A 14,299-nucleotide genomic window follows, 5' to 3' on the forward strand; every position below is an offset into this window, starting at 1 on the left:
ATTTTTTTTTCTTTCTCATGATGTATGTCATGTGTGTACTGATGCGTGAAACTAGCATACAACATTATACGCAGATTCTGTCTCTGCCCTGTACCTGTTCATAACATGCGCACAATGTTCGTATTTCATTCCCTTTCAGTTGCTGTGTTCAAGATGTTATGTTGACAGTTTATCATCTACTTTGTATCTCCTATCAATAAAAACATGGACATTTGGAGAATATCTATTTTAAGAAGTAGACAAATGAATGATGAGTGATTGATATTCATCAGTATCGTGAAACGATTTCTGTGATGAAGATACCAAGTACAGTTTGTTTCATTTTGTCTTATTTTCTGTATTATGTATTATGTACTTGTAATTGCAATGAATATTTTGAAGATATTTTAGAGTGGTCCACAATCTACAAGTAATGCTTTTTAGTGGACCTCTCAGTTCTCATTTTTTACCTTTCAAACATAACTTTGTAATTCCAGTATGTGTGCATATCTTTGTATGTTTGTTGATTACCATTGATTGTCATAGTTCGTAATATATATGCTTATGATTGAATTTTTGATCTACTTTGTGTTATGTTTTGTTGAAAGAAAAAAAAATGAAAATGAAAATGAGAATGAAAATGAAATAAATGAAAAATAAATAAAAAATAAATACATATTCCAAGATATTGTGATATAATGTTTCCGTAAAGGTTTGGCATGACACACAAGACCCCTCAGGATGACACATTTGACTATCTTATACATGAAGAGAATGTAGAGATTATAATTTGTTTTTGTTACACATCGCTATAATCACCGAACTACGATTCGATGATATTGGTTGAAATTGTATACTCACTTCACCTAGTTTCAACACAATTAAGACAGTTATTCCCTTGTACAATCGTGCAGACTGGTCCAGTAAAACTGATGATAAAGTTGTTCTTTACGTGATGACTGATTAAAGTTATGTTCTGATTTGTGTATGCGCTGGAAGGAAATGAAGTACAGTTGTAATATGGAAATCAAAGGTTACATTGATTCCAAGTAAAAGATACTCTCTCTTTGTTAAATCAAGACTACTTTACCAAGCTCACAGTGATGAATTGCGGCACATTACTTTGTTGCTTGATTAAGTGAATGAAATTATTGTTCATCAGTGCATTTATCTGAGGTATGTCTCCATGGTAACATGTTGCAATGGTTGTACAGTCACAATTATGTTGCATGATTGAGTGTCATTATTAGTGTATGTCCATTTGCCCGTGTGGTGGTTAACATGATATTTCGTTGTACAAGTGGAAAAATGTAAAAGTCAAAGGCCAAATGACGTCAAACAATGTCAATGTATTCATTACATTACATTCTTTCTGTACTGAGTCCATAACATTATACTGCATAAAGATAAATGTAATTCTTCTTTGGAGTTATCCGCAAATCCTTCAAAATGCATTTGACACCATCGAGTAATTCTATTAGCAAGGCTGTATTGGAGTAAGAAGTGTAGCACGCAAATTGTTCGAATCCGAAGGGGAAGTAAATGGGATTTAGTGTTGATGAGAGATCGATGGTTAAAAATCATAATCTCAAACGTTTAAGATTGATTGAGTACAATCAACCTGAATCTTGCGAACCTTTTGTATTTGATTTATTATTTTGTGTACGAAAAGCTTTGTGATTAGACAAGAATGAAGAGGCTGGCTTGTGCGTTGACTCTTTGTTCATGGAACATATTCACATTGTTGCTTTCTGTTTGGTATTGTTTGTTTTGTTTATTTATTCTTGAGACATATTTTCCCGAACTGAGCTTTTTTAGTTTACGTGGTTTTCTCGGAGTTTTTCCAACAAGGACATTGTACAGTCGTGTTCTTACAATATTGCAGCTTCACACTAACGTGACTAGCGCCCTCACATGGGTCAGTGCATCCAACTCGCTGAATTTGATGGGCCATGAAAACGTGAAGTAGAAAAAAAAAAACAAAACAAAAAACTAACACCCAAAACAAACAAGCAAACAAAGAGAGAACCGCTCACAAAATCATTTGTAACGCAGTCAAAGCTGCTGGAACACGAGCAATTAAGGGATAGGTCTACATGTGTAAGCGTTCATGAACAAAGAAGGCATTATTGTACAGAATGTACATGTAGAACACATGAAAAATTGTGTGTGTTTGTGCACAGTCCCATGTCTCTCTGCATGAGATTGCGTGACTGCGCCATATTGTATAAATGCACAGTTCTTGTTGACATTGGGTCACATGCAAATGAACTTATATCAGCAAAGGAAATGGAGATATTTCCTGTGTTTGTTTGTTTGTTGTTTTTTTTTCTATTTCAAATTTATAATCTACGTCAGTTGCATTTTGTAATGCTCTGTGATTGTGATTTTCAAGCATGATTTATCTTCTAAGTCGAAAAGACGTACATATTCTTGGTTTCCGTAGTTTACAATATCATAGAAAATCAGATTGCATGAAGTACCTCCAGATAGTTAGTTTGCAGAGTAGGCCTATATGAAGAATTGGATGAACATGATAAGGGAAATGATATAATAGGTGATATCATTGATTAAGGGGCACCGGCACTGCGAAATCATGCTCTCAGAACTCTATCCCTTCAGTTTTCTTTTCCTAGCATCAAAAACATTCACCAAATCGCAACGTATGTATTCCTATTTCTTGTAATCAAAAGTGTGTGTGTGATTGTGTGTGGCGGAGGAAGGGGTTGTGTTGCCAAAAACTAATACCTTTTATTTGATACGTACACACACAAACGCACACACATACATGTTATGCATCTATTGTTTTATCTATGTATGCATTTATGGACTATTCAACGTCCTATATGCGTGTAACGTAAGTAGGCATGTAAGGGGGATAAATAAATAGCGTCTGATTAATAATGTCTGCTGTTCATCACTTTACTAAGTTGGTTTGCTGGCCGAATATTTTTATTTTTTCACTGATGTATATAGGCCCATAACATATGTCTGTGACTGAATACTGTAAAGTTATTACTCTGACACTGGCGACAAAAGTCCAAGTGTGGACAATAATTTCATTCTTCAACATTCAACAATGACTAGTATTTTCAACACAGTCGCTCCCCTTCTTTCAGACAGTCATTTCATTCCCATTTTATGTTTGGAATGAATACACGAGTAACAGCTGAATAAATAAAGTCGAGAAACACGTGCCGTCATAATGTTTTCTGTTTTTATTGTCGCACGATGCTGAATAGAGACTATTATCTCAATTGAATTGAACTGAAATGTTATAATTAACGTGTTCAAATCAAACACAGCGGAAACCAGAGCATGGGGCAATTACTCCTGTCTTGTTCCGTTGATGAAGCCTCTGATTAGGACCCCGTCTTGGAAAAAAAAATGTTGTTTCACAGAGCATCTCAAATGTATTTGTAACCTTTCGGGTGATTGATCGCAGTCAGAGCACTGCGTGGACGATTTATCCCCCCATTAATCACCGAAATGTGTAAATAATCCGCGACATAGGCGCGTCGGAGCCGTGGTGATCTTTCAATTATACGAGTGGCAAAGAGCACTTCCCCACTTCTCGTTCGAGTTCGACGACACACTATCATTATACACTCATACATGCACACATTATGCATGAACACAGAGACACGCATACCAGAACACACCCACACAAACTCACACACAGACGATGCATTTTTATAGAAATGCAAGTTCGTGGATTCTGGAAATGTTGCGTTACTGCGCCGAAGACGAAATGAGTATAAATGGTATCATTAGACCACGTTTTGCTGAAGGTCGTAAGTTTAAATTTGCACCTGAGCACACTAAACGAGGATTTACACATAAATCGATTGCTCTGTACGCACTAAGCTCTTAAGAACGTAGTACGAAACTCTTAGATATTTTTTTTTTCATTATGATACAACAGACATAAAAATGAGTTATGCATTATTGTTGTTTTTTTGGCATACAAAAGCGTCGCACGTCGCACAAACATAATATTATATGCAATCATATTCGGCGCTTCTACTCGTTAACACACAGCCGTACATTATTCAAGATTCAAGGTTCAAATTTATTTTCACTTCCATCAAATAAACAAAGAAATTATATACAATGTATATGCACAGGATGTTTGTAATAATTGCAGAATGTGATTTAACAAAGTAGCCTACATATGGAAATGAGTAGCAGATGAAAAAAAAAAAGAAACACGCAATTATATCTTTGTTAATATAAAGCATACAATGCAAGTTAACTATAAAGGATGGGGATGGAAATGGAGGGTCCCATTAAGAAGCAAAACTTGTACGATATGGGACCCTCAGAAAATACACAAGACAGCAATATAAAACAAAATAAGACGAACCGATGTCAACTGACATGAAATCAAAATAATTGGAAAGGCAAAAAAAAAAAAAAGAAAAAAAAACTATGGCATGCCCACGTACACCAAAATGCCCTCATGGGAAAAATTAAACACCTTTCAGAAACTACATCTCATATGTGTGTGTGTGTGTGTGTGTGTGTGTGTGTGTGTTATATATCAGTGTATTGCATTTTCACATTTCGATGACGTGAGCATCACGTCATATTCCAGATTTAATATGAACTTTTGAAATGCATAATATTTTTAAGTCTGAGTATTCAAAACTATTATGAAAAACAAGAATTCCATGAATAAGGCACAGTTTTGTCAGAGGAAAGAAAAAATTATGCCATGTGGCTTCGACAACACTTCCAAGCGCACGCCATAAAATGGCAGATTGAAAGATGAATTTTACATCTGCTTTTTCAAGTTATGTGCGCATGCGGAAACCTTATGCTAAATTGATCAGCATAACAGAAATGACAGATTTAATTTTCTTTAGCCCGCCATTAGGTTCGAAGAAACAGCACGGACATTGCTAGTCGTTAACTCAGGTTCAAACGAAATGCTCAGGTCGTTGCCCTTCGGTCTTTCAACCCACGCCTTAAAGGGGGTTTCTCCATATCTATCAATCAACAACAGATATATGCTGCAGGGCATAAAGTGATGAAATATATTCTTCCATTATACAGTTATAAGAAGTATTTTTCGTGTGTGATTTTGGTGTTTGTATAGGCCTAGGTAATAGGGTCATTTTGAATCTTCCTAGGGTCGCTAACTTTGACGCTATTACTGCAACCGAGCACTCAGCTGGTCAGTTCAGATTCACTTGGCCATAAATTGATCAGTTTTTCTAATCCGACGCTATTTCCACGCATAGAATTTGAATATCTAAGATGATAACCAAGGCCAAGACGTAACAAGAAAACAACGACAAAAGATAATTGGATGTGTCCTCGATAGCTCATCCGTCGTGCATACACACACATGCGCACGCGCGCACACACACACAAACACACACTGGTACACATTATCGTAGTCAAAAAATATCGTTCAATATTTCGGTATGTAAAACGACGAGGGAGATACCGTGAAAAGTGGAAAGGAAGACTAGAAGCTGATCAGTGTTCAAGGCATAGTATGGAAGGCCTTATTGGTTGAGATGAGGATTCAGTTTTTAACTTTTTGCGAGATACTTAGAAACCACTTCATGAAATGGTAAGGAGCATACAATACTAAGAGAAATTCAAAGTTTACTTGATCAAAATCGGTTTTGAAATGGCTAAGATATCTAAAAACACAGTAAAACAAAGCAATGGCAGTAAAAGGTGGGTCCCACGTTTTATAAGGATGGATTTGTTTTAGATATTTCAGTCATTTCAAAACCAATTTTCATCAGATAAACTTCGACTTTTGCTTAGAATTATATGCTCTTTCATAATTATCGTTACAAGAAGTTTCTCATTATTTCATAAAAAGTAAGAAACCTGGAGCCCCGATCTCAACCAAAACTATACCATCCCTTTAAATGAGGCCAGATAAATCTCGGACTTTCTCTTTTCAAAGCCTCTAAAATTATGAAGTCTGACAAAGGTGAAACCTTTTAAAAAGGTCAACCACGCCTTTAAGGACAGTCCACGATGACATCTTGAGGATCGCCTTCCCCTGTCCCAGAGTTCCAAGAGGTAAATGTCACATGGTGTATACAATCCAATTAAAAGTACCCGGCAGACCACAATTCCTGTCATTACGCCGCGATAATACCCATGTCGCCACCTCCAGATGTGATCTCGTGAGATGACTGAATCGCTCAAGCCTTTCCTTGGGGGCAACTGGCCGTCATTATCCATATCTTTACTACCGCCCTTTGCCCGCCGATTTCTGGTCGATGACGACGCGCAGCACGAGTGATCGCCTGTTTACATCCGTCACTCCTCGCGTCGCTATACGAAGACACAAGCGAGATCATTTTCTAATCAGTGGGCACAGAGTACGCGCCACCTAACTGTAATGCTTTTAAAAACACTTTCGAATCGTTTACACTTGCTTGTACAGTTCGCAACATTTAGCTAAATGCTTCAAAGCAAGAGATATGTCAACATAGAGATGGAGAGCAATCATTTCTATTGTACGTTCTGCTGTGAAGAAATAGCAAGGGTGTATGCGAGCTTGTAATACTGTGCTACAGCTCATCGATGAAACCATCAAACGTATCCACTGTATGTAGTACAATGTCAACGGGATAGAAAACGCAGGGACTATACAAAAACATCGGGTGACGTAAAGGTTCTTTCAGGCAGCCCGGGTTCATTTTTTTTTTATTATTATCATTATGATTTCAAAACATGCTTTATGCTTCAAACTCAGCAAAATATAGAAAACGAGCAAAAATATTTCAAATTGCAATGTACAGTGAATGTAGCTCATGAGTGAAAAATGAAACAACTTAATCAAGCAAACTTTGAAGACTACTCTATCCTCCCCTTTCTTGGCATTTACGCGGAATGCATTCTATAAGCTGCTAGATAAATCTGCTGTGATAGTGAATGATTATAATTTACACTCATATGATTTGTATCTTAATGCAGGAGTGCTTGCAGCTATTCCATGTTATTGTGACGTGTTGTTCAAGGTTTACATGTTCAGCTAACAACATGATACTTACAGGAAATATGTAAGAGAAAATGAGAGAAATGCATGACCGGTGCCTACTTATCCACATACTCTGATTGTACGCACGACCTCAGCAGTCATGGGTCGTATATTCTATATTCGTGTGTGAACAGGATCCATCAAAAAGAAATGCAATAAAAATGTACAGAAGATAAGAGTAAGGAATAATGGAAGTCAAACTGAAAGTTTTGATGAGTGACGTAGACAGCGAGGGAGAAAGAAAAGAGAGAGAGGGCATTAGAGATAGAGAAGATGAAGGGGAGAGAGAGTTAGGGAGTAAGAGAGAATGCCGAGAAATTTTATCCGTCCTTACAAATCCAGGAATATTCCATCTCATGCTTTCTCCTCCGTTTTCTCTCTTCTCTCTCTCTCTCTCTTCGTTTTCTCTCTTTATCTTTCCCTCTCCCTATTTCACTTGCTACTGAGGCAATATTTTTTGTTTCTTCTCTCAGTCAACCATTTTCTGATGTTCCATCTCTCGGGTACCATCCTCGGATTACGTCGTTTGTCGTTCGGCTTTGTTTCCCCCTACGTCCCATTTATCCCCAGATCGCATTCACATATTGCGCTAGGCCATTGCGGATTTCATATCAAATGCCTCCCACGGCAAACTCAACCACAATAACAATAATAATAACAACAACAAAAATAACCAACGACAGGATATAAAATACCCATCACATCTGTCCGCTGCAGCGTCGGGTTTTCGTAGGAAATGAGCTACCTGTCCATCGCCTTCGCATTTGTTTCGAGCATTTTGAAAAAAAGCATAAAATAAAATAAAGCCTGATTTGCCAGTGACATTCAAATTTCTGAAACACTCGATATACAGTAGGATTAAAAAAAAAAAATACTGTACACACACACACACACACACACACACACACACACATACACAAGTATGATACGCATATACTCTCCCCCTCTCTCTCTCTCTCTCTCTCTCTCTATATATATATATATATATATATATATATATATAAGTGTGTGTGTCTGTCTGTCTGTCTGTCTGTCTGTCAGTCTGTGTATTTGTGTGCATGTACTCGACACAGGTCGTTCTGTCTGTTTATTTGATGTTCTATTTAGCAAGCTTGAAATGTCAGGCAGACCTCAAATATTTTTAAGCAATGTACAATGTATGTCTGTCTGAATATGCTCTTTAAAGTTCATGAAAGACTTACATATTTGTTAACTTGCTGGATGAGCAATGTAATCAAGATTTTTTTCTCGATGCTCTAAAAGAGAAATCTTACAGACACGGTGTAGATGGGAAATATTTATTTGAAATCCGTTTTGTTTAAAATGATTTACGACATGTGCTAAAGAATCTTTGCCATATTGATGTAGAATGAAGTGACTCGCAACATGGAACCCTGTGAAAGATGAGAGACAGACAGACAGACAGACAGGCAGAAGGTTGCAGATAGGCAGAGGCAGAGAGAGAGAGAGAGAGAGATAGGGAGAGAGAGAGAGATAGAGAGAGAGAGAGAGGGAGAGGGAGAGGGAGAGAGAACGAAGGAGAGTCCGCGGTGAATTTTGGAAGTCAATTCTGCATCCCGCCTTTTGGCGCACAGGTTGAACGGTAACGAAAATGGAAATTCCACAGTATCAAAGTCCTGGGAACATTATACCAGCACTACTAGAATGATATCTCCTTCTCCAATAGACAGGTTCTTTCATGTATTAGCAGGTTTTAATAATTAATAACAGGGATGCTCCTGATGTAATAGATACCATTGACTCACTGAGCATAGTAATAATAATAATAATATATCAATTTATAAAGCGCAAAACCTATAGACATATATTCTTCTGCGCTGCAAAAGCTTCTGATGTGCTTAATAATAATAAACAATTAAATGAAAAGATGTGTTATTAGCCGTGATTTAAAAACTGCTACGGTTGGGGATTTCCGGACTTCTAATGGTAGATCATTCCAGAGTTTGGGAGCAGCACAGGCAAATGCTCTGTCTCCCAGTGTTACTTTTGTTTTACATGTTGGAATTTGTAAAAGGAGAGTGTCCTTAAAACTGCGCAAATTGTGACTGTGTCTATGAGATTTGAATATTAATAATTCGGATATATACCTGGGGGCTTGACCAATGAGTGACTTATACACAATCAACAAAATCTTGAACAATATTCGTTTACGAATCGGAAGCCAGTGTAAGTCTTTCAGAAGAGGAATAATCCTTGAAAACCTGGGTTTGTTACAGATAAGCCTTGCGCAGGAGTTTTGGACTCGCTGCAGGCGCCCAACTTGAGAATCAGGGAGTCCATATAATAGCCCGTTACAATAATCCAATTTACTGACAATGCATGCTTGAACGATCGTTTTCATACTGTTCTCATCAAAATATTTCCTGATACGTCTAAGATTATATATCATATGGTATGATGATTTACACACATTTGTGATGTGTGCTACCATGTTCAGATGTGTGTCAAAACACACTCCAAGATTCCTAACAGTGGAAGATGACTTTATGACGGTGCTTCCAACTGATATCCCATCAAAAGAAAGTTTAGATATTTGCTTGGATGTGCCAATCAATAACAGTTCAGTCTTACTGTCATTCAGCATGAGTTTGTTTTGCAGCATCCATTCACGTACATAATTAACACATATTTCCATGTGAGTGATGCTTTGCTGCTGAGCAAGTGCGTCAGGTGTGAACGACAAATACATCTGTGTGTCATCTGCATAGCAGTGACAGGATACACCAGGAAACTTTTCATACACATTTTTGATCAGATTACTTGTGTATAAAGTAAAGAACAGAGGGCCCAGCCGAGACCCCTGTGGGACTCCAGAAGGCACTGGGAAAAAATCTGAACCAGTACCATCTATATCGATCTGTTGATATCTATCTGCTAAGTATGACTTGGTCCATTTCAGAACAACACCATCAATGCCAAAGCAAGTGTTCAATGATTTCACTAAGCGAGAATGATCTATGGTGTCAAAAGCACTGCTCAGATCTAATAAAAGCAATATAGTTACTTTCTGATTGTCCATAGCCATCAATATGTCACTCTTGATTCTTAACAGTGTTGTTTCAGTACTGTGGAATTGTCTATAAGCCGACTGGTTAAAAGGCAGGAGTGCATTAACATTAAGGTGATCAACAATTTGCTGATGGGCAGCACCTTCAACCAACTTAGATACATACTTCAGGTTACTCACAGGCCGCAGATTACAAAACTCCATATCTAGACCAGCCTTCTTCAAAATGGGTTTAACTAAAGCATGTTTCCACTGTGAGGGGAATTGACCAGTTGCCAAAGAGAGATTGATTAAGGATGTTAAAACAGGAATCAGTGCGCTATCACATTGTAAGAGAATCTTTGTAGGCATTGGGTCTAATGCACACGACTTTTTACTGAGCTTAGATATGAGTCTTTCAACATCATGCTCTGAGAGTGGCTTAAAGCTTGTGAACATTGGTGCACTGTGTGAGGTCTCTTGAAGAGAATCTGTGAATGGTTTGCTCAGCACGTTCAATCTTGACTCAATGTCGACGTGAATTTTCATTACTTTGTCATGAAAAAACTTGCCTAAGTCATTCACAAAGGTATGTTTGTCAATGTGCTGTGGTATTACAGGTTGCTTATTGGCTATGTTCAACAAAGACTTCACCACGTGAAACAAACGTTTTTGGTCGTCTTTGTTTTCCATGACTAAATCATTGTGATACTTTCGGCGGGCTTCATTTAACAAATACAGCATAGAATTACGTTCTGACTTGTAAATATTCCAATCTATGTCTTTCCTAGTTTTCAACCAACACTTTTCAGCCTTCCTTTTCTTCCGTTTCGCGGCCCTGACAGTGTCAGTGAACCAAGGTACTTGGGGACGCAAAACAACTTTCTTTGTTACAACAGGTGCATGCTTATCAATGATGTCACTCAGTGTAGCATCATACAATACAGCCAGTTCATTGACATCACTTGGTATGCGCTTACACAGTTCACTTTCAACAACATCTGTTTTTAGGCTTTCAATATCAATCGTAGACAACCTGCGAAAAGACAATACTTTGAAAGGCAATGGAGGTTTGTATGATTTAAGACAGCACATAACAGGGATATGATCACACAACAGAGAACCATGTGGCCAGGGCTGGCCGATGACAATATCATCTGACTGCCGACAAATCAACAAGTCAAGGGTGTGACCACGTGTGTGTGTGCTAAAATCAACCAATTGCCTGCAGCAAAGAGACTCAAGGAGACTCGAAAAAGATCTTGACTCAGCATTGATAACATCCACATGAATATTGAAATCTCCTGTAATTAGCAGGGGTACATTCGACAACAAGTGACACTGCATATAATCATTAAATTCAGGTATAAATGATGAAACCGACACTGGATGTGATTCTGAATACGGCGGTCTGTAAATATTGATCAATTTCATATGAAACGTGTGATATGAAATAGAATACTCAGCGAACTCGAATGAGTCCTTCTCACCAGCATCTACCATATGAACATCAATTGTCTCTCTGAAGACAAGGCCAGTTCCACCGCCACGGCGGCCACTCCTCGGTCGATGAACAAGACGATATCCGGGAGGGACAAGTTCACGAGAGACTGCCGAATGTGTGTCTTTTAACCAGGTTTCCGTCATGGCAATCAAGTCGACATTGCTGTCGCAGATGAAATCTTGAACAAGAGCGGTCTTATTACACACTGACTGGGCGTTCATGGAACACAACTGGAGATTCAAGGATGATATTGGCTTGTTGTTACGTGAGACAGTATTCTTCTTGCGGCCTCCTCGAGTTCCTCTCCGTGTTCTCTTTCGTTGAATTGCACAAGACTTGATGATGTCGCAAACGTCTCGCGGGAGTTGCAGTTTGGTATGTCTCCATCGCAGAAGTTCACCTGGGGTGTACTTGATTTGACGTTGTCCATGGTGAGATGTGCCGTGGCAACCTGACGCAGGCGATATCTCTCCATTTTGGGTGTTGGGTCCTGGGTTTGGATGAACATCGCCATCATGGAGAATGTCTAGTTGAAAGGAGGCAGTGCAGTTTGGACTGTATAAAATTCTCCTCTTTAGAAAGTGCCTTCTGGTGAATGACCCATGATGAAAAGGATGTAGGGCAGACTGGCCACTGCAATGCACTGGATCACTCAGAAAAGCACCGAGACAAAGAGCAACAAATACTCTGAGATGAATAGGCTGCATTGTGCCTGACTTGTAATCCAGATGTTCACGTTCATCCAAGCAGGAACATAGTAGAATGTGCTACTTACACAGTGATGCATAGGAAGCACAGGGCACACTGAGTACAGCAAAATCCAAATCCAAATCCATCCAGAAATGAATATATCAAAATACTGCGTAAAACCGACAATTCACTGATAGAAACTTGTCTAGCAGTTTCTGAGCACTATTACATAGATGGTGGTAATAGTATAATCAAATGAAATGTCCAAAAAACAAGCAATCAGAAGCTTTTTTGGAGAGCAAGCAAAAGCATGTGCAGCATGCGTGTGCGCTCAACCAATATTATTACATAGATTAGTCTATACTAGTCTTATACAACATGTTTTGTGTTTGTTTGTTTTTTGACAGGGTATGATTATATCCCTTTCACTAAGATGGTTTTAACAGCTTATCCTAGTCCTACTCCTCAAAGATAATGCTAATTTCAGCGATCATACCATAAAAAAAATAAAAGGGAAGAATACGTAGCAAAGAATTCGATTTTGTTTGGAAATGCCACAGGATAATGATTATGGTTGTCTACCCTGGATTGCAGTCATGAATGATTCAGAGAGGAATAAAAAATTCATAACATATGAGTCCAGGGAAAATTGGTTTCAACCTTTTTATGGCTGAAATGGCATCTGTGAGACTTAAGAATTCGTTGTGAAAGGGAAAGAGATGTTGGCACATTTAATCAATGTGACGTTTGTTTCTATTCTAAACATAGAAACAAACGTCTTGTTGATTTTCAACTTGCTTTTATATTTGATATAGGCATTATGAGGATACGAAATGACCAGTAATTCAATTCAAATCAAGAAATTAAACACTGTAAACATTCAACTATTATTTTTATTCGACAAATCAACGTCATCTTGAGTAAATTCTACACTTGACTTCATTTCACTAATTCAATTTGAATGTGACATTCATTAATTTCGAGGAGAGTACCAGCACATTCCAATACGATTTTCAAGACTTCAATTAGGAGGCTGGGGAAACTTTCATGTTTAATATACTAATCTATACTTCTATGTTTGCTCCTTCAATCAACGAATGTAACTACTGTTGGAACTAGGGTGTGGTTGTTGTTGTTGTTCTGGTTGTCAAGGACATCGATATGGTTCTCTAACATAAAGAATGATTGGAATTCATTAAATTTTTCCGTCGATGAAATTCATGAAATTCTTACTTCGTTGTAGGGCAGTTTGTCAATCTTTTTTTTTTTTTTTTTTTGCAAGAATGATCATAAACATATAACACTATTGTCACTTTCTATGCTGGCCTTATTACTTTGTTTCCAAAAGCGTAACTATCGATTTTGCAATCCAATATGCACGGAACGTATTCTCTGTTTGCGTTTCCTACTCCATTGAGGAGTGGTAGAAAGCGTGCATTCAGATGTGAAGTAGGTTTATCTGCCGGCATGCAGGCGTATGCGTGGAATCCTTGCACGCCACGCACCTCCACGCTATGTTAAAAAATGCGCGGGAAATGCATCTCGCCTTCCTCTTGTGGCGTGCGTATATGGACGCATGGAGATGGGATGTATAATTCTCGTCCACTCTCCACTTTCTCCGCGTGTTTTCATTTCCGCACGGGAAGACTGAACGACAGGCCGCATTTCACTCTCGGGGGCTGTTCGATCATGGCATTGTCTGCTCAGTTTAACATGAGCCGCGCGAAGACAGCCACGTTGAAATCATTAATGTAGCGATCTCAAAGCATGCAATGGTGTCAACCTGTTGAACTTGAAGACACTGAGTGGAATGCATTCCTGTCGCTTTTGGAAGTGTATCTTTTCTTTTTGTTCATCTCTCCATGCATCTCAGCGTATCGAAGAGCTATGCCTGACTTTGTGCTAATCCATTTCTCATTGACTTGACTAGTTCAAACTTCTTGCTTTACCTGCGGTTGAACTGTCATGATTTTTTTTTTTAATCGAGATCTGTCAATAATATTCCAGGATTATAACAGAAAATATCAAGTCGGCAATCTCCTCCGGTAAAAACTGAACCGCTATAGCTTTATTGTCAGCCGAACTGCAGCTCGATATCAAA

This window comes from Diadema setosum, chromosome 4, assembly GCF_964275005.1.
Source record: "Diadema setosum chromosome 4, eeDiaSeto1, whole genome shotgun sequence".
Lineage (NCBI taxonomy): Eukaryota > Metazoa > Echinodermata > Echinoidea > Diadematoida > Diadematidae > Diadema > Diadema setosum.